Source organism: Atractosteus spatula, chromosome 5, assembly GCF_055471065.1.
Source record: "Atractosteus spatula isolate fAtrSpa1 chromosome 5, fAtrSpa1.hap1, whole genome shotgun sequence".
In the NCBI taxonomy this organism is placed as follows: Eukaryota; Metazoa; Chordata; class Actinopteri; order Semionotiformes; family Lepisosteidae; genus Atractosteus; species Atractosteus spatula.
The window spans coordinates 3,327,972-3,347,989 of record NC_142710.1 but is presented as its reverse complement, the minus strand read 5'-3'; the positions used below and the strand labels follow the sequence as shown (position 1 = coordinate 3,347,989).

Below are 20,018 nucleotides of genomic sequence, written 5' to 3'. Positions count from 1 at the left end.
CTATTCTATTTTTTCGAAGAAATGTTTGTTAAAAGAAAAGTCCGGCACCAGCTGGATTCGATCACACAACCTCCCAGTTGCTAGTCACGCACCTAGACCAGTCGGCTAGAAGACAGCTCGCGTGAACAGGCAGGCGAAAAAGCCCTACACAGCCCTGTCGCAGCACACGAATACCGTTATTAAATTCTTTAGATACGCGATTCCATATTATATTCCCTTTTAATCAAATTCTAAAAGTATGCTTGTTGACTCCGGTATCATGTTAGTTAAAGACTTCAAAGCTTAAAATGTTTAGGGAGAAATGGAATACTGGTGTGTATTTTTTTCTTTAAAGTACCAAGACCAGCTACAGTATATACTGTATGTTTATGTTCCAAAATTAATATCGTTTATGGCCTTCACACGCGTTACAGTATGCTCCTATTCTTTTTATGCTCAGCTACTAAGATTTCCCTTCAGTGGTAAAATTCAATATCTACAACGGGCACAGCAAAGACGTTTACTGTCTTTCCACGACAGACCAACGGACCACGAGTGCCCCTGTCGGTCAACCAATCACGTACTGCGGTGCCACGCGTCATCTTGCGTCATACTGAGCGACGTCACCTGCGGTACGTGTCTGTGACGCGCACTTTGAATGGCTGCATCTGTACACGCAAGTGGGAGACTCCCTCTCTGAAGAGTCCCGTCTCCCTGCAAGAGAGAAGGCCAGTCAATCAGATGTACTCTAAAAAGCCAACATGAGAAAATCGCAGTGTGTCAGGAGTGGTTTCTTAAAAGCAGAAAATACGAGGAGAGCTAGACGTATGTTTTTGTAATCACGGAATAAATCAGGACTTGTCCGCGATTGGAGGCCGGGACCTCTCGCAACCAAACAGGAAGTCTAGACCAACGAGCCAGAGAGATCGTGCGTGCTCTGATTTCAAGTGTGTTTTTCACGAGTGTGCGATCGCACAGAAGACTCGAGAGGGATTTAATGTGCATGGGACGGAGGTGATCACTAGCACAGGAAGGGGGATTAGCTCAAATGGTAGAGCGCTTGCTTAGCGTGCGAGAAGTAGCGGGATCGATGCCTGCATCCTCCAGCCTTTTCGCTCTATGTACTAGAGAGGACAGACTCCTGTCTCACTTGCAACGTTGTGAAGACTTTGCGTCGAGCGCTGTAAGGACGCGATGACCTCTCACTGCCACGTTTTCAATTTAAAGAACTATCCCTTCCACGGGAAACCTGTTAAAACAGGAGAAAGTCTGCGATGTATTTTGTAGATGTAGCGCAGCGCTGATTCACTGAGCAAAGACCACCGATAGGTGGCGTTAATGGAGCGTTAGATGTTGTTGAAACGATTGTCTTCATTTAATCTGTTCTCCAACTGTTTATCATCTTTAAATCCACTTAATATGGAATATTAAAATGGTAGAATTTTAATCACAAGGTAGAATCACTTAAATGAACGAAACTGTTCATTTATACCATGAGATATTTTGAAACATTAAATGCATTTTACAACTACTTTCTTACTTTCATTTCTCCTACACGCACTATTGTTACGAACAGAAACTAAGAAAGAAGAAGAAACACCAGATACTGAGCTCTGGCTCATTCATTCCAGTGTTGACTTGTCTTTGGCGACACCTGGTGGCCACAGCGGTCAGTCCGCCACGTCGCCCGTGAACAGGCAGCGCGCGTATTACAGCCTGGAAGACGCTCAGAGGGAAACCGGTTTCATTTCTGTCTCCTTTCTAATCCGCTCCGGGATGGAATGATGAAAGTGGGAGACACTTTTTCCCCGTCACCCACGACACGATCCACACTCAGACCGCTTACTTATAATTCCCGCTTGCTTTTTACTCCATTTCTGTTTGCCTGATGTACGGTTCAAAGTTTTGACACCGCGTGGTGTTCTGGTCTCTTCTGGTCTCTTGCCCGGTGAGTTATGAAGATGAGAGCTTCAGTCACACGGAAATAATGTTCATATATATAATGTTCATTCTGACAAGTGAATCGTCACCCCTTTTCGCCGTCATTCTGAAGAGAACAATTTGAAATCTCACCAAGCACAATGTGGCTCGCCGGTCTAGGGGTATGGTTCTCGCTTAGGGTGTGTGAAGGCCCGTGTTCAAATCCCTGACAAGCTCAGTTTTATTATGTGATAGGAAGACATATCAAACTCACTTCTTACCTTTTGTCCGCGATAAACACGGTTCGATCCCTCGCTATGATGCTCGGTGTCCACTCACACCTTTTTAAAATAATGATACATGAGAGCAGCAGATAAACTCCGAGTGGTGAAGGTGTCTCCACCACCGGATCTTGTAAACCAGCAGTCAGCCCGTCAGCTGCAGCACCTGGCTATAACCTCATTACACTCGCTCTGCTGTGCTCCCGAGGAGGGCTGGATATGTCTTCCTACAATAATAGAAAAAAAGATGGTCTCTTCGCGCACAGAGGCCGGAGACAGACCGGAGACAGGTTGGAAATGATGCGGGAACGAGCCCGTGTCAGTTCGAGAGAAAGTGAAGCTTGGCATGTAGTCATGGCCGAGTGGTGAAGGCGATGGACCTGAAGTCCATTGGCATCTCCCTGCCCAGGTTTGAATCCTGCCGACTACAGGTGTGTTTTTTCCTTTTGGTGAATCCAAATAACGTCAATTAACATTTGCATTTCTATCAAACTGGGTTGCACGTCTGTCGTTTCATTTTATCTGACAGGGAGTCTTTATTATGTGATAATACGAAGACATATCAAACTCACTTCTTATCTTCTGTGTATCTGAAACGAGTAGACTAGAGGAGGAGGGAACTTTATTGCCATATGTACATGTACATTGGAATTCTTATTCTCACTGATCTCTCTGGACAGCAACAGACACCACCACACAATGAAGACAGTACATTACAAACAATAAATAACAACAGGAGCCATCAATATGTTGTTGGACAATAAGTACAGTATGTAGTAGTGACAAAAAAAACATAGTAGACCATGAGGAAGAGCAGAGTGTGGACATGCATTGAGGCTGAGACCCTGCAGTTAGCTGTTGAGGATGCACACTGCAGTGGGATAGAAACTGTTCTGGAGTCCAGTGGATCTTGTTTTAACAGCACGGTACCGCTTGCCAGAGCGCAGGGGGGAGAATTTGTTCCGGAATGGCTGGGATCCTAAATGACGGATTGGGATTTATTGTGACAGCGGATGGTGTGGATCTCACCGACTGATGGGAAACAGACCAGTGCAGTGAGACTCGCGCCGATCGTTTAGACTAGGCCAACGAGCCCACCCTTTCCCTCTCTCCTGCCAAATCTGTCGCAGATGCGTTTGGTTTTTATGAGCCATCTGATGGGTGAAGTCTAAAAAAGGCAATTGAAGTTTAATTTATCTAAACCTGCGGGAACTTCTGATTGCTGGAGAGATTCTACAGCTCTTGAAAGGAAACAGTGAGGCTGTTTCGCTACCTTTTGTGTTTGCTTAGTGAATCCGCTGGTGATTATCGGTATAGAGAGATAGAAGTCCCAAAACTGAGCACGAAGAGAGTGGGACGGAGTGGAAACGATACGGGAACGAGCCCGTGTCAGTTTGGGAGAAGGTGGGTTTGTGCGTGTAGTTGGGGCCGAGTGGTTAAGATGCTGGATTTGAAATCCATTTGAGTTTTAAAAACAGAGAGGCGCCTCGGTAACAGCCTGGAGAGGAACAAGGCGCCACTCAGAGTGCGCGTCATTTCTCATCACACAGCGCTGGTAGCGCAGCACTGATTTACTGAGAAAAGACCATTGTTAGGTGGTGCTAGTGGAGCAGTAGATGTTGGTGAAACGATTATCTTCATTTAATCTGTTCTCCAACTGTTTATCATCTTTAAATCCACTTAATATGGAATATTAAAATGAAATGTTGTAACTATAAGGAATTGTGTGCAGCTGAAAATAATATGATATTTGAAATATTATCATATTGTCTATAGCCGGCAGTGGCGGCTAAAAATGAGGAAAATACACAGCAGTATTTCACCTTCTTCATAAACATTTTTTTGCTTATATAACCCAGCGCATCTGCGACAGATTTGAATGCCGGAGTCTCGCTGTATTTCTAATACCAGTGTGATACTCGAGGACCGTAGTGGGGTCCTGGTGGCTGATGAGATCGGCTGGCAAAGTTCGAATCCCACTCCTGACACGCACAGCTTTTCTTTATTGGTATAAAATATAGAAATATAATAAATATATCACAGAGACATTCTCATCTTTTCTCCGTAGAGCGCCAGTGAAGGAAGCAGTGAGTACTGCACAGCGAAATTGTTTCTACAGCATCTCACGAGCTCAGCCCTGAGCACGAACTGCAGGAGCTGTGAATCAGAACATTTCAATTCATCTGATCAGTAAATTAATATGCAGGACCCGTTAATATAGGTTTGTTACCTTGTCTTTCCTGTTTGCACAGTATATAACTGAACGTCCCTCGTAATTTGAAAGAGACCGGATAAGGACACGGAGCTACTAACGCGATTCTCATTGCAATTAGTCCCGAGACAAGCGAGTCCAGCGGCTGCGGGTTTGAAGGTGAACGTGTCTCGTATTCTAAAGGCTTCTGCTTCTACTGATGAATTGCTGTTTCAGCTCTAACGGGAGACGAGTTTGTCTCATTTTCAGTTAAAACGTTGTTTTTTTTAAACTGATGTGAGGTAGTTAAAGAGCTATCCGTCTCCCCGTCAGGGAATCGAACCCCGGTCTTTCGTGTGACAGGCAGGGATATTCACCACTATACTAACGAGGAGCGCTTGTTTGGTGCTGGTCGTGAGCTCTATTTCCTGTTTACCTCCTCTCAGGGCTGATGTTTACACTTCAGCCTGTTAATACGATTCTACACAGAAATGAGAATGAAAATGGGTAGATGTTATACGAATTTCCTTTTTCCGACTAATCTAACTGCTACTCCAAAGGTGAAACCCGCCAACTCTTCAAAGGTTTTTGAAAATCTGCCTGAATGTGATTTTGTTTAAAAATCTTTCTGTATTTATTATAACAATCTCCAGCCAAAAATATTACGATGAACTTTTGAAAACAATTAAACTAAAAGGATGAAACCAAGCGCTCTTAGTTACATATTGAGTGTTCATGAGCGTCAATAAACAACTGGTACTTATTTAACAGTACCAAGCTTTCAGATATTCTCAGGTTTCCTAATTTAGTTCACCTGGAATGAACGTGAATGAAGGCGCTGTTTTCCTCGTACCGTCATTTTTCTACATGGAATGTATTCAGTAGCACAGTAAACAGAGACACTCAATTTCATCAAACGGGGAATGAAGCGGAGAGTGAAAAATGATTTTTTTTTAAATGACCCGACCCGCACTTAGCCCCTCGGGAAGGTAAATTCCTCACGACAGCGCGGTAACTCATTGGACCCGCTCATCCAGGTGACTGTGGGGTTCGACTGACCTGACTTCACTTACAATTCAACATTTGTTTAAACTCATATCAGAAGAATAACGAATTCCGTTCATTTGCATTTTAAAACAATAACGCGCAATTAAGCAGGTGAAAACGCCATTTGTTTTCACTGCGCTGTTGTTGCAATTCTTTTCAGAAGCGCGTATGGACACGTGTAACTTCCAGTGTGATGACTTCTAAAGCAGGGAGAGAGATCTTATATACATTTTCTTTCCAAAGGGGCAGTCGGTCAACTTTTAGAAGTTTTTCGAAAATCTGAGTTAGAATGTTTTTTTTTAAAAAATCCCTAATTCTTATAACATTCTCCTGCAAAAAAAAATGATGAAGATGAACTAAACGTTGAAACCTAAAAGATCAGCCCTGAGAGGAAATGTCTCTTGACAGCAAACCGATCTCTAGCTCAGCGGTAGACACGCGCTCCTCGTTAGTGTAGTTGTGTCTTTAAAAGTGGCTCAACAGTCTGGTTTCATCAAGAGCGGAAACAACAGAAATAAACTACAAACTGAAATTAATTCCTTCGCCGTTAATTAATTTATATTACTTACAAACATTTTATGGGCGTCTTTACACATCCGAGAGCCGGTGAAAACACCATTTCCTCTCACTTGGCCCGTGCGCTGTCGAAAGGACTTAACGCGTTTTAAAACTCAAAACCGAAGCTGAAATAATTGTTTCCGAACGTGTTAGTAGCGTCTGTGGAGGAGCATTAGCGGTACATCCAAACATCTGCAGCCAAACCGCTGGTGACTATCGACATCGAGAGAGAGAAATAGCAAATTAATCACGAGATTAATTTGGGTCGGAAATGATGCGGGAACGAGCCCGTTTCAGTTCGGGAGACGGTGACGATGGGCATGTAGTCGTGGCCGAGTGGTTAAGGCGATGGACTAGAAATCCATTGGGGTCTCCCCGCGCAGGTTCGAATCCTGCCGACTACGGTTGTGTTTTTCCTTTTGGTGAATCCAAATAACATGTCAATTAACATTTGCATTTCTATCAGACTGGGCTGCACGTCTGTCGTTTCATTTTATCTGACAGGGAGTCTTTATTATGTGATAATACGTAGACATATCAAACTCAATTCTTATCTTCTGTGTATCTGAAACGAGTAGACAAGAGGAGTAGGGAAGTTTGTTGACATATGTACATGTACATTGGAATTCTTATTCTCACTGATCTCTCTGGACAGCAACAGATACCACCACACAATGGAGACAGTACATTACAAACAATAAATAACAACAGGAGCCATCAATATGTTGTGGGACAATAAGTATGTAGTAGTGACAAAAAAAACATAGTAGACCTTGAGGAAGAGCAGAGTGTGGACATGCATTGAGTCTGAGGCCCTGCAGTTAGCTGTTGAGGACGTGCACTGCAGTGGGATAGAAGCTGTTCTGGAGTCCAGCGGATCTTGTTTTAACAGCACGGTACCGCTTGCCGGAGCGCAGGGGGGGAGAACAGTCTGTTCTGGAATGGCTGGGATCCGAAATGACGGATTGGGATTTATTGTGACAGCGGATGGTGTGGATCTCACCGACTGATGGGAAACAGACCAGTGCAGTGAGACTCGCGCCGATCGTTTAGACTAGGCCAACGAGCCCACCCGTTCCCTCTCTCCTGCCAAATCTGTCGCAGATGCGTTTGGTTTTTATGAGCCATCTGATGGGTGAAGTCTAAAAAAGGCAATTCAAGTTTAATTGATCTAAACCCGCGGGAACTTCTGATTGCTGGAGAGACTCTACAGCTCTTGAAAGGAAACAGTGAGGCTGTTTCGCTACCTTTTGTGTTTGCTTAGTGAATCCGCTGGTGATTATCGGTATAGAGAGATAGAAATCCCAAAACTGAGCACGACGAGAGCGGGACGGGGTGGAAACGATGCGGGAACGAGCACGTGTCATTTCGGGAGAAGATGTGTTTGCGCGTGTAGTCGTGGCCGAGTGGTTAAGGTGCAGGACTCGAAATCCATTTGAGCTTTAAAAACAGAGAGGCGCCTCAGTAACGTCCTGGAGAGGAATAAGACGCCACTCAGAACGCGCGTCATTTCTCATCACACAGCGCTGGCAGCGCTGATTCACTGAGCAAAAACCATCACTAGGTGGCGCTCGTGGAGCGGTAGATGTTGTTGAAACGATTATCTTCATTTAATCTGCTTTCCAACTGTTTATCATCTTTAAATCCACTTAATATGGAATATTAAGATGAAATGTTGTAACTATAAGGAACTGTTTGCAGCTGAAAATAATACGATATTTGAAATATTATCATATTGTCTATAGCCGGCAGTGGCGGCTAAAAATGAGGAAAATACACAGCAGTATTTCACCTTCTTCATAAATTTTTTTTTGCTTATATAACCCAGCGCATCTGCGACAGATTTGAATGCCGGAGTCTCGCTGTATTTCTAATACCAGTGTGATACTCGAGGAACGTAGTGGGGTCGAGGTGCCTCATTGGACCGGGTGGGTAAGGGGGCTGAAGTCAGGATGGCTGAGTGGTCTAAAGCGCTGTGTTCAGGTCGCAGTCTCCCCTGGAGGCGTGGGTTGGAATCCCACTCCTAACACGCACCGCTTTTCTTTATCGGTATAAAATATAGAAATATAATAAATATATCACGGAGACATTCTCATCTTTTCTCCTTAGAGCGCCAGTGAAGGAAGCACTAAGTACTGCACACCGAAATTGTTTCTACAGCATCTCGCGAGCTCAGCCTCACCATCTACCTCATTATGATTTCTTCTTTATTTATTGCACATCTCCAGTCATTGTTTACATGTCTGCATCGTTTACATTCGAACTGTTTACTTGTTTACTTGTACACTGTCTACTGTCTGTTTATATATTGTCTTGATGCACTGTCTGCACTTTGTGTTTTTACACCTGTTTCAACAATCGAGAGACTTTCTGTAAGTAAGAATTCCGTTGGACCAGTACTGTACCTGTACCGGTTACATATGGCGATAAAGCGCCAACAGGCAGTAGGAGTTGATGTAAAGAGCATTGAACTGACGAGCATAAGAGCTCGACTCGTGCAGCAGGCAGAAGAAGGTCCCGCCGTCCTCCTCACATTTGACGTGACCGCCCTGCAGACGACAGGCAGTGACGGTGCCGGTAAGAGTTGGAGAAGCGGCACACGGTGACGCCGAGGAGGAGAGCGCAGCGGAAACGTCTCCTGACAGGAAACAGAGCTCCCGCTCCACAGCCGACAAGTGCTCCTCTTTAGTATAGGGGTGAGTATGCTAAGGAGGAGGAGGGCGCAGCGCGGGGGGTGAGCTCAGCTGGTAGAGCGTCCTCCTGCCTCCTCCAGGAGTGAGTTTATTCTTCGGATGAACAAACAACGAATAAAAATCCGAATAAAATATTTGGATGAACTTTTAAACACACGTTGTTTTTTTAAAACTAAAGTGAGGTGGTTAAGAAGTGACCCGTCTCCCCGTCGGGGAATCAAACCCCGATGTCTCGCGTGACAGACGAAGACACTCACCACTATACTAACGAAGAGCACATGTCTGTTACTGGTCGTGAGCTCTGTTTCCTGTTTTCTTCTTCTCAGGGTTGATGTTTCCAGTTCAGCCTGCTAATATGATTCTTCACAGAAATGTGAATGAAAATGTGGAGAGATGTTATACATATTTCCTTTTTCCGACTAATCTAACTGCTACTCCAAAGGTGAAACCAGTCAACTCTTAAAAGGTTTTTAAAAATCTGCCTGAATGTGCTTTTGTTTAAAAATCTTTCTGTATTTATTATAACAATCGCTGACAAAAATATTACAATGAACTTTTGAAAACAATTAAACTAAAAGGATGAAACCAAGCGCTCTTAGTTACTTATTGAGTGTTCATGAGCGTCAATAAACAACTGAAAGCAGGTGAATTCACAGTGTGCTTTCACTTGTCCCAAGCTCAGTTAAATTAACTTTCCAGCGTTAGAAACCTCATTTCTGAACGTTGTTTGCCTGCTGTACGTTTCAAAGTTTTGTGGTCATCAGTTTAATGCGCTTTATATGACTTCGCGTGGTGTTCTGGTCTCTTGTCCGGTGAGTTATGAAGATGAGATCTCTTTTCTTCAGCCCGGCGTTTTAATCTTTTGGGGGAATATGGTCTGAGTTACAACTAATCACCCAGCCTCGTTAGCGCAGTAGGTAGCGGGTCAGTCTCTTTTACTCTTCTGACACAGGCGGCTCCTGTTCGCTCATACACTCGTGTTCTTGCCTACCTCGTGGAATGCGTGACCTTTCCAAGGGTGAAAAGCACGGCCGCATTGCTCGATCTCCGGGCTGTTTTTGTCCTTGTGCGTTTAACACAGAAGCACGTCTGAGAGCAACAGATCACACAAGGTGTTAAAGGAGGCAGGTTAGCTCAGTTGGTTAGAGCGTGGTGCTAATAACGCTCAGGTCGTGGGTTTGATCCCCTTACGGGCCACTGTTTCACCTTTTATAAAACAGACACCTCTCTTTCTCAATTCACAGATGCAGAATTATACATCCTGCGTTGTTAATGAGAAGTTAAAAAATCAAAAAAATCTAAGACAGGCTTGTCACAAAGACGTGTAAATCTTCTTTAGAGACTGTGAGAAAGTCCTGAGCAGGTGTGCTAGGCTGTGAAAGAGCATGTTTAATGTAGACAGAACCCGGTCATCACTTCAACTTGAACTTGAACTTTATTGCCATATGTAACCGGTACGGGTACAATGGAATTCTTACTTACAGAAAGTCTCTCGATTGTAAAACAAGTGTAAAAAACAAAACAAAGTGCAAACAGTGCATCAAGACAATATACAAACAAACAGTAGACAATGTACAAGTAAACATGTCGACAGTTTGAATGTAAACAATACAGACGTGTAAACAATGACTGGAGATGTGCAATAAATAAGAAATCATAATGAGGTAGATGGTGATGGTGTAGGTGTGGTCCGAGGGGGATGGCTAAATGTGTTCGCCAATCTCACTGCTTGTGGATAGAAGCTATTGAAGAATCTAGTGGTAAGTGTCCGTTATCTCTTATATCTCTTGCCTGAGGGCAGTGGGGTGAAGAGCTCATGCCCGGGGTGCTGACTGTCCTCTGTGATGGCCAGAATTCTACCACGGCAGCGGTCCTCATAGAGCTGTTTAATCTCGGTGAGACCGCAGCCGATGATCTTCTGGGCCATATTGACCATTCTCTGCAGTGCCTTTCTTTCTCGCGAAGAGGTGTTGCCATACCACACGGTGATCCCGTTGGTGAGGATGCTCTCGATGGTGCAGCGGTAGAAGTTCACCAACACATGTATTGGCATCCCCCATCGCTTGAGGCACCTCAAGAAATAAAGGCGCTGCTGAGCCTTCTTCATGATAGAGTCAGTGTTCACAGTCCAGGTTAGATCTTTAGAGATGTGAATTCCCAAAAACCTAAAGCTGGTGACTGTTTCCACTTCCGTTCCATCAATACTGAGTGGGCTGTGAGTGTGTGGCCTGTGTCTCCGAAAGTCCACTATTAGCTCTTTCGTTTTCTTTACGTTCAAGTCCAGGTTCTTGCTATGACACCACCTAAGCAGCTGTACGACTTCATCCCTGTAAGTGGACTCGTCATCATCACCGATCAGTCCTATTATAGTGGTGTCATCTGCAAACTTAATGATGCGGTTGTTGCTGTGTCTTGCTGTGCAGTCGTGAGTGAACAGGGAGTACAACCTTGGACTCAGACAGCAGCCTTGTGGGGTTCCAGTGCTCGGGGTGAGTGGTGTTGATGTTTTATTGCCTATCCGCACCACCTGTGGTCTCTCGATAAGAAAGTCCAGCAGCCAGTTGCAGACAGAGTTGCACAGACCTAGTCCCCTGAGCTTTGTCACCAGTTGACTGGGTATGATGGAATTGAATGCTGAACTGTAGTCCACAAACAGCATTCTCACATACGAGTTCTTAGTGTCCAGGTGTTCCAAGGCTGTATGCAGAGCCAGGGAGACAGCATCATCAACTGATCTGTTGTTCTGGTAGGCGAACTGCAAGGGGCCCAGGGACTCTGTGATGGAGGAGTTGATGTGTGACATCACCAGCTTCTCCAGGCATTTCATCACCACAGATGTTAATGCTACTGGTCGGTAATCATTCAGGCATGTCACTTTTGCCTTTTTGGGGAGTGGAACAATAGTGTTTTTTTAAAGCAGGTGGGGACCATGGACTGTGACAGGGAGGAGTTAAAGATGTCCGTAAACACTGTGGTCAGCTGGGCTGCACATGTCCTCAGGACGCGAGGTGGTATCCCATCAGGCCCTGCAGCCTTACGGATTTTCACTCTGCTCAGAGTCTTCTGCACGTCCTGCTCTGAGAGTTTCAGAACAAACTCGCCCTGCACACTTGGGGTCTTCTCAGCATTGCCCGTGTTCAGAGCATCAAAGCGGGCATAGAAATGGTTCAGCTCGTCAGGCAGGGATGTGTTGTTTGTGTCAATCTCCTGGCTGCAGCCCTTGTAGCCTGTGATTGACTGTAATCCCTGCCACAGCCTCCGGGTGTCAGCGCACTGCGTTTCAAGCCGCACTCTGTAGCTCCGTTTGGCGCGTTTTATGGCTTCCTCTAATTCATACCGTGATTTCCTGTACAGCTCTTTGTCCCCCGATTTGAATGCGGTGGATCTATCTTTTATTTTATTGCGAATTGCATTGTTGAACCACGGGTTCTGATTGGGAAATGACCTAATTTTCATTTCTGGTACACAAATGTCGGTGCAGTATTTAATATAGCTGGTGACCGCGTCCGTATACTCATTAAAAATCTGTGTCGGGAGCTCTGAATGCGTCTCAGTCTGTACTATCAAAGCAGTCTATTAACCTGCTTTCCGCCTCCTCAGACCAACAACGCACTGACCTGTTCGCAATGGGGGAGGTCTTCAGCTTCTGTTTGTACTCAGGAAGCAACAGGAGAGCGATGTGGTCCGACTTACCGAAACTCGGTTAAGGAAGCGCTTTGTATGCTCCTTTTATTGTTGTGTAGCAGTGGTCCAAAATATTGCCTCCTCTTGTCGGTACAGTGACATGCTGGATGTAATCACTGAGCGCGGTGTAGTAGTGCCGAGTGATCACTGTGTTGAAGTTAAAGTCTAAAGTGCTCGTGGAGCGTTAGATGTTGGTGAAACGATTATCTTCATTTAACCTGTTTTTCTACTGTTTATCATCTTTAAATCCACTTAATATGGAATATTAAGATGAAAGTTTGTAACTATAAGGAATTGTTTGCAGCTGAAAATAATACGATATTTGCAATATTATCATACTGTGTATAGCCGGCAGTGGCGGCTAAAAATGAGGAAAATACACAGCAGTATTTCACCTTCTTCTTAAACATTTTTTTGCTTATAAAACCCAGCGCATCTAAGACAGATTTGAATGCCGGAGTCTCGCTGTATTTCTAATCGCAGTGTGATACTCGAGGACCGTAGTGGGGTCCTGGTGGCTGATGGGATCGGCTGGCAGAGGAGTTACCAGTTAGGATGGCCGAGCGCTCTAAGGTGTTGCATTCAGGTCATAGTCTTCCCTGGAGGCGTGGGTTTGAATCCCACTCCTGACACACAGCTTTTCTTTATCGATTATAGAAATAGCTAATTAATCGGGCATAGAGCAGGTTCGAGTGGAAATGATGCGGGAACGAGTTCTGGAGAAGGTAAGGCTGTGTGTGTAGTCGTGGCTGAGTGGTTAAGACGATGGAGTAGAAATCTATGGCGGTCTCACTGTGCAGTTCAAAACCTGCTAACTACGTGATGCTTTATGGTAAATTCAAATAATGTCTCTGTTAACATTTAAATTCCTATCTGACTGGGTTGCATGTCTGTCGTATCATTTTATCTGACAGGGAATCTCTCTGTGTCACAGTTCTCGTCATTCGTGATCCTGCGCTTGAACTCGACCGGTTGCTGATAACGTCGGCTGACAGGTCTACTTCAGGGGAGATCTGGGGGTACAGAGAGGTGCCTCAGTATTTTCTTTGAGAGGAATAAGGCGTCACTCAGAACGCGCGTCATTTCTCATCTCACAGCGCCGGTAGCGCAGCGCTGATTCACTGACCAAAGACCATCGCTAGGTGGCGCTCGTGGAGTGTTAGATAGTGATACTGACTCGTGAACAGCACCCCCTATCCCCATGTACTGTCTGTCTAATAGTGCCGACAATATCATATAAAAATAAAGAAAAATTTCACAACACAAAGCAATGCTGTGAAAGGTGAGGGGGCCTCCTAGTGTGTAAAACACTTGGTTAGAGCATTGTGGGTGTTGTGCTTAAAAACCTATTGAGTCATGAATAAGACCCCCCTATTCCAGTAAATTACCTGTAGTGCTACCTTAAAAAACTTAAAAAAGAATAAAGTTTCACAAACCAAAGCAAGGATGTGAAAGGTCAGGGGGCCTGCCTAGTGTGTAAAACTCTTGGTTAGAGCATTGTGGGTGCTGTAGTTTAAATGCTATTGCCTCGTGAACAGCACCCCCCTATCCCAGTGCACAGTGCTACATTCCTTAAAACCACCACCAGAGATTCACAACGCAAAGCTGTGTCAGTCTTCTGTGTAAAAAAATCGGTTTGAACATCATGGGTGCTGTTTTTAAAAAGCTGTTGAGTAAAGAATGGGAATTTTCCTGCTGTCAGCAGTATTGTGAATATAGTTGACCCCTACTTGAATGAAAACAGGACATAGAGAAAGGGTTTCAGAAATCAAACAAAGCTTTATTCCCGTGTTTACAGTCTGGGTAACTGGAGACTGTGCTGTTCTGTTTCCTATGGTCAGATACGGGTTTTTCGCAGTAAACTCCAGTGAGCAGTATTTCTCGCATTGTGAACGTCTGTATGTACACAGCTGTCCCCCAGTGTTCCAGATGGTGCGTAATTGCGCATCAATCAAAACGCTGAGTGTCAGAAAAAAATAATGAGCTCACTGATGCATTTATGTAGAGGTTGTGATACTTTTCACAAGTCGTGAAAGTTGTGTTTAGTGTACCATTTCATCTGGTAGGGGATCCCTCTGTGTCACTCCTGACACACAGCTTTCCTCATGTTGCCGTGTCAGAGCACATCTGATCGACTGGTCTTCTCTCTTGCGGGGTGACGGGACTGTTCCTCAGAGAGACGCTCCCACCTGCGTCTGTTCTTCATCAAGAGCAGAAACAACAGAAACAGACTACAAACTGCAATTAACTACTTTCTGTTTTCCCAAACCGACTACTGTAACCCTCCACTCGCTGGGGTATCTAAATCCACAGTGAACAAACTCCAGTATGTCCAAAACTCAGCAGCCAGAATCCTGACCAGGTCTAATGCAAGTGATCACATTACTCCCGTCCTGGAGTCCTTGCACTGGTTTCCTGTCCAATTCCGTGTGGACTTTAAGATCCTTATGCTCACCTGTAAGACTCTGCATGGCTTGGCACAAATTGCAGTTTGTAGTCCGTAAACGGTACCAAAGCATTCGGTCCAAGTCTAACAGACTATGGAACAGCTTCTACCTCCAGACAATAAGACTGCTAAATAGCCAACCTGTAGCTCCTTAGCAAATCACCTGTAATTGCTACATGGACACACAATTCTCACTATATTCAGCATAACTGCACTACATGTATATACTGTATACACCATGGACACATAACAGCTCTACTCACATTTTATTATTCAATTTCAAAATGTAACCTCAATTTTGTGATTTTTGTGTTTTTGTGAATTTTTGTGATTCTTGTAATTTTTGTGAGCTTGCAGAAAAAGACATTTCATTGCCAGTAACTACTGCTGCACACCGTATTGTTGTGCATTTGATAAATAAACTTTGATTGGATTTGATTTGACCTCAAAGTGGATTAAAAACTCAAGTTCATAACAAGAGTCTACCAGGAGTGGGGATTGAACCCATGTAGACATTTATTGTTGTGGTCATTCTACAAAGTGCTTTGAGAAGCCACTTTTAAAGGCACTATATAAAATACAAATTATTAACATACACAGTCAAGTTGTTCACTCATCACAGAGCTCTTAAAAGGAGACACCCCAGATGGGACTTGAACCCACAATCCCTGGCTTAGGAGGCCAGTGCCTTATCCATTAGGCCACTGGGGCTCATGCTTCTCCATGGATTCATTCAGGTCAAATGACAATTAATGTGTTTCTGCTTCATCAATAATTCTTGTGATATTACAGATTTTATTCAGTAATAAATTTTCTGTGACCCGAGATGGACTGGTGTCCAGTTCCGGTGTTGCAGGTGTCACCTTGTTGTTGCTTCATCGACCATTCCTGTGGAATTACAGATTTTAATTAGATGTTTTGTGAGATGTAACTGTGTGTGATTTTTGAAATGCAATTAATGATCGACAGTGACTGATGATCCGTTCCCGACACCCGAAGAAGGCTCCGCAGCCGAAACGTTGTGTCTTCTCTTCTCTTTTCAGCAGGAATAAATGTTTACTTGTTCCCGTGATGCGTGATTATTGTTCCTGAAAACATCATTAACTGTGAGAGTTTTGATCACTGCGTGTGAAAGAAAAGAAGAGCTCTTTCAGGTCCAATTCTGGATCGGAACCCCAGGCGAACTGAACCGACTGCTTCGGATTGGGACAGAGCCGGAAGCTGTGGGTCGTTAGAACCGAGGGCGGGACTTCTATGATGAACAGAAGAAAACCAAACCCACCGATCTTTCCACCAATTCAAGAGTGAGGGACGTTCACTTATATACAAACAGCAGATCAACAACGTCAGAATCCTATATTAGTGTGTCCTGCATATTAAGTTACTAATTAAAAAAATAATGTCCAATAATAAAGAATAAAATGAGTTTATTTTTGAGTCAGATCTAGACTCAAGCAGGCGTCATGTTCTGGATTGCTGTTTCAGCTCTAACCGGAGACTGGACTTTGTCTCATTTTCAATCACACATGAAATACTTTCACACACGAAGGGAAAAAAGCCTGTGTGAGAAGTGTGGTTCGACCCCGTGCCTCTAGTGAAGACCATCATTGGGATTAAAGACAAGCTTGTGCCCCGGTGCTCTTTTTAGAGGTGCTCCTTCCCGCACAGATTGCCGATTGTTTAACATTTCACCATGAACGGGGCTCAAACTCTTGTAATTACTCACCTGTAAGAAGAGAAGTCATGTCATTGGACACATGTCTAAGTAATCAATTCATAGAATTAACGTAGATTAACAAACTAACAGAGTTGTTTCTTCTTCGGATGAATAAACAACGAATAAAAATCCGAATAAAATGTTCGGATGAACTTTTAAACACACGTTATTTTTTTAAAACTGAAGTGAGGTGGTTAAAAAGTAACCCATCTCCCCATTGGGGAACCAAACCCCAGTCTCCTGCGTGACACCACTATACTAACAAGGAGCACGTGTCTGTTGTTGGTCATGACCTCTGTTTACAGTTCAGCCTGGTAATATGATTTTTCACAGAAATGAGAATGAAAATGTGGAGAGATGTTATACGAATTTCCTTTTTCCGACTAATCTAACTGCTACTCCAAAGGTGAAACCTGTCAACTCTGGTCTCTTGAACACCACACCAGCGTGGTGTTCTGGTCTCTTGTCCGGTGAGTTATGAAAATGAGATCTTCCCTTTTCTTCAGCCCGGCCTTTTAATCTTTTGGGGGAATATGGTCTGAGTTACAACTAACCATCTAGCCTTGTTAGCGCAGTAGGTAGCGCATCAGTCTCATACTCTGAAGGTTGTGAGTTTGATCCCCACACGGGGCAGGGATGTAGTCCCTTTTACTCTTCTGACACAGGCGACTCCTACACGAATGTTCTTGCCTACCTCGTGGAATGCGTGACCTTTCCAAGGGGGAAAAGCACAGCCCAGTGCTCGATCGGAGTCTCCGGGCTGTTTTTGTCCTTGTGCGTTTAAAACAGAAGCACGTCTGACAGCAACAAATCAGAAAAGTTGCAGCAGGAGGCTGTTTAGCTCAGTTTGTTAGAGTGTGGTGCTAATAACACTAGGATCGTGGGTTTGATCCCTGTACGGGCCACTGTCTAACCTTCTATAAAACAGACACCTCTCTTTCTCAATTCACAGATGCAGAATTATACATCCTGCGTTGTTAATGAGAAGTTAAAAAATCAAAAAAATCTAAGACAGGCTTGTCACAATGACGTGTAAATCTTCTTAAGAGACTGTGAAAAAGTCCTGAGCAGGTGGGCCAGGCTGTGAAAGAGCATGTTTAATGTAGACAGAGCCCGGTCATCACTGAGCGAGGTGTATATAATATGGTCACAGTCACACGGAAATAATGTTCATATATTTAATGTTCATTTCAACATGAGCTGGAGCACAGCCACCATCCAGCCTTATTAGTGCAGTAGGTAGTGCGTCAGTCTCATAATCTGAAGGTCGTGAGTTTGATTCTCACACGGGGCAGGGATCAGTGCCGTTTTGGGCTCTTCACAGATAGGGCATGAGACGTTCACTTTCACAAGTGTGTGTTCTTCACTTCCACGCCGAATACGAGGTGATAAGTCCGCGATAAACAAGATTCGATTCCTCGCTATTATGCTCGGTGTCCACTCGCACATTTTTAAAATAATGATACATGAGAGCAGCAGATAAATTCTGAGTGGTGAAGGTGTCTCCACGACCGGATGTTGTAAACCAGCAGTCAGCCCGTCAGCTACAGCACCTGGCTATAACCTCATGACACTCGCTCTGCTGTGCTACTGAGGAGGGCTGGATATCTCTTGCTACAATAGAAAAAAAGACGGGTTCGTCCGGGATTTGAACCCCAGACCTCTCGCACCCAAAGCGAGAATCATTTAATCAATTAATAGTAAATTAAACACGAAGAGAGCAGGTTGGAGTGTAAATGATGCGGGAACGAGCCCGTCTTAGATACCCATCTCACCTTTGGGAGGTAGTATTCACTACCAGTTTATGGGCGTCTTTACACATCCGAGAGCCAGTGAAAACACCATTTCCTCTCACATGGCCCGTGCTCTGTCGAAAGGACTTCTTAACGCGTTTTAAAACTCAAAACCAAAGCTGAAATAATCGTTTCCAAACGTGTTAGTAGCGTCTGTGGGGGAGCAGTAGCGGTACCACAGCTGGGAACACGTTCCTGAAGATAATCGAAATGAAAGCCAAATCCTGAACAATCAGCCCCGAGAGGAAACGTCTCCTGACAGGAAACAGAGCTCCCGCTCCTCATTAGTATAGGGGTGAGTCTCCCCGCCTGTCCCACGGGAGAACCATTTTAGAAGTTCATCCGAAGACGAAACAATCCCATTATTTTCTGCAATTTCCACCAATGAAGAGAAGTGGAAGTAATTTTGATTTATTCATAGGTCGTCTTTTCATCATGATGTGTATTTCTGCATCAGTAGACTAGAAGTAGTGGGTGTTTGAGAATGAGACTCACTGGCCTGTACAGGGATCGAACCCACGACCTTGGCGTTATTAACACCACACTCTAAACAGCTGAGCTAACCGGCCTCGTAAGTCAGCTATCTACCGCTGAGTTTTCCTACCTTTTGCTTTCTTAGTGAATCCGCTGGTGGTGATCGATATATAGAGAGAGAAATAGCAAATTAATCACGCAGAGAAATGTTGGGTTGGAAATGATGCGGTAACGAGCCTGGGTCAGTTCACGAGGAGTTGGGGATGTGTGTGTAGTCGTGGCCGAGTGGTTAAGGTGATGCACTAGAAATCCATTGGGGTCTCCCCATGCATGTTTGAATCCTGTTGACTACGTGTGTCTGTTTTTCCCTAATGTTAGATTCAAATAACATCAATTAACATTTGCATTCCTATCAGACTGGGCTGCACGTCTGTCCTATCTTTCTATCTGACAGGGAGTGTCTCTGTGTCACAGTTCTCGTCATTCGTGATCCTGCGCTTGAACTCGACCGGTTGCTGATCATGTCGGCTGACAGAGAGGCGCCTCAGGAACGGTCATTCAAATCTCCATCTCCAACTAAACCCCATTCCTCTCTCCCTTTCAGCATCATCGCCACAAGACTCAACTGGACCAGGGCTCCCCAGTACCCGGGCTGGGGACCCCCTCTCTGCTCCCGAGCCCAGCAGGCAATTGGGGGCAACTCAGTCCTGCTACAGGAGACCTCCCTCCAGGACAGGCAGGCTGCAGTTAGACCTAGTGCTGGGGGACCACTAGGGGGCGCTCTGGCCAACACCCCACACTGCAACAGGGCACTGGAGGACATGAGCTGCAGCCCCCTTCACCTAAAAAACCACCCTGTGGCTCAAGACACTGCGCACTGTCACACTCAAGAGACAGGACGGGACACCAGGTAACACTTGACCTTTGTTCATTTCCAACAATTAAATCAGCTGGGAACACAATCACATCAGGATTTAGAGTACAGGAGGAAAGCAAAGAGGCACACAGAACCAGTTTAATTACTTTCTAACTGCTCATTTTAAACCCCTTTGTTCCAATAAAATTATATTCCTCCATAAAAGAGAAACTGATCGTGACTCCTCGACGTCTGTAGGCCCCTATGAGAAATCTGGTTAGTGGATTGTTTAACAATTTAAAATGATTCTTTCCGACGCCATTCTAAATGGATTTGAAAGATGTAATTGTGTGTCATTATTGAAATCTAGTTCACGATC

General features: G+C 44.5%; 4 non-coding genes across 4 annotated transcripts; 3 read left to right on the top strand and 1 right to left on the bottom strand.

Annotated features, from left to right (window-relative positions):
* The first annotated feature begins 6,298 nt into the window (after positions 1-6,298).
* On the top strand, positions 6,299-6,380 carry trnas-aga (transfer RNA serine (anticodon AGA)). The gene has a single exon. It is a non-coding gene; the product is annotated as a tRNA-Ser (tRNA).
* A 1,542-nt stretch (positions 6,381-7,922) lies between these two features.
* On the top strand, positions 7,923-8,005 carry trnal-cag (transfer RNA leucine (anticodon CAG)). The gene has a single exon. It is a non-coding gene; the product is annotated as a tRNA-Leu (tRNA).
* A 7,432-nt stretch (positions 8,006-15,437) lies between these two features.
* Positions 15,438-15,510, bottom strand: trnar-ccu (transfer RNA arginine (anticodon CCU)). Its single transcript has one exon. It is a non-coding gene; the product is annotated as a tRNA-Arg (tRNA).
* A 1,566-nt stretch (positions 15,511-17,076) lies between these two features.
* On the top strand, positions 17,077-17,149 carry trnam-cau (transfer RNA methionine (anticodon CAU)). Its single transcript has one exon. It is a non-coding gene; the product is annotated as a tRNA-Met (tRNA).
* The last annotated feature ends 2,869 nt before the right edge of the window (positions 17,150-20,018 follow it).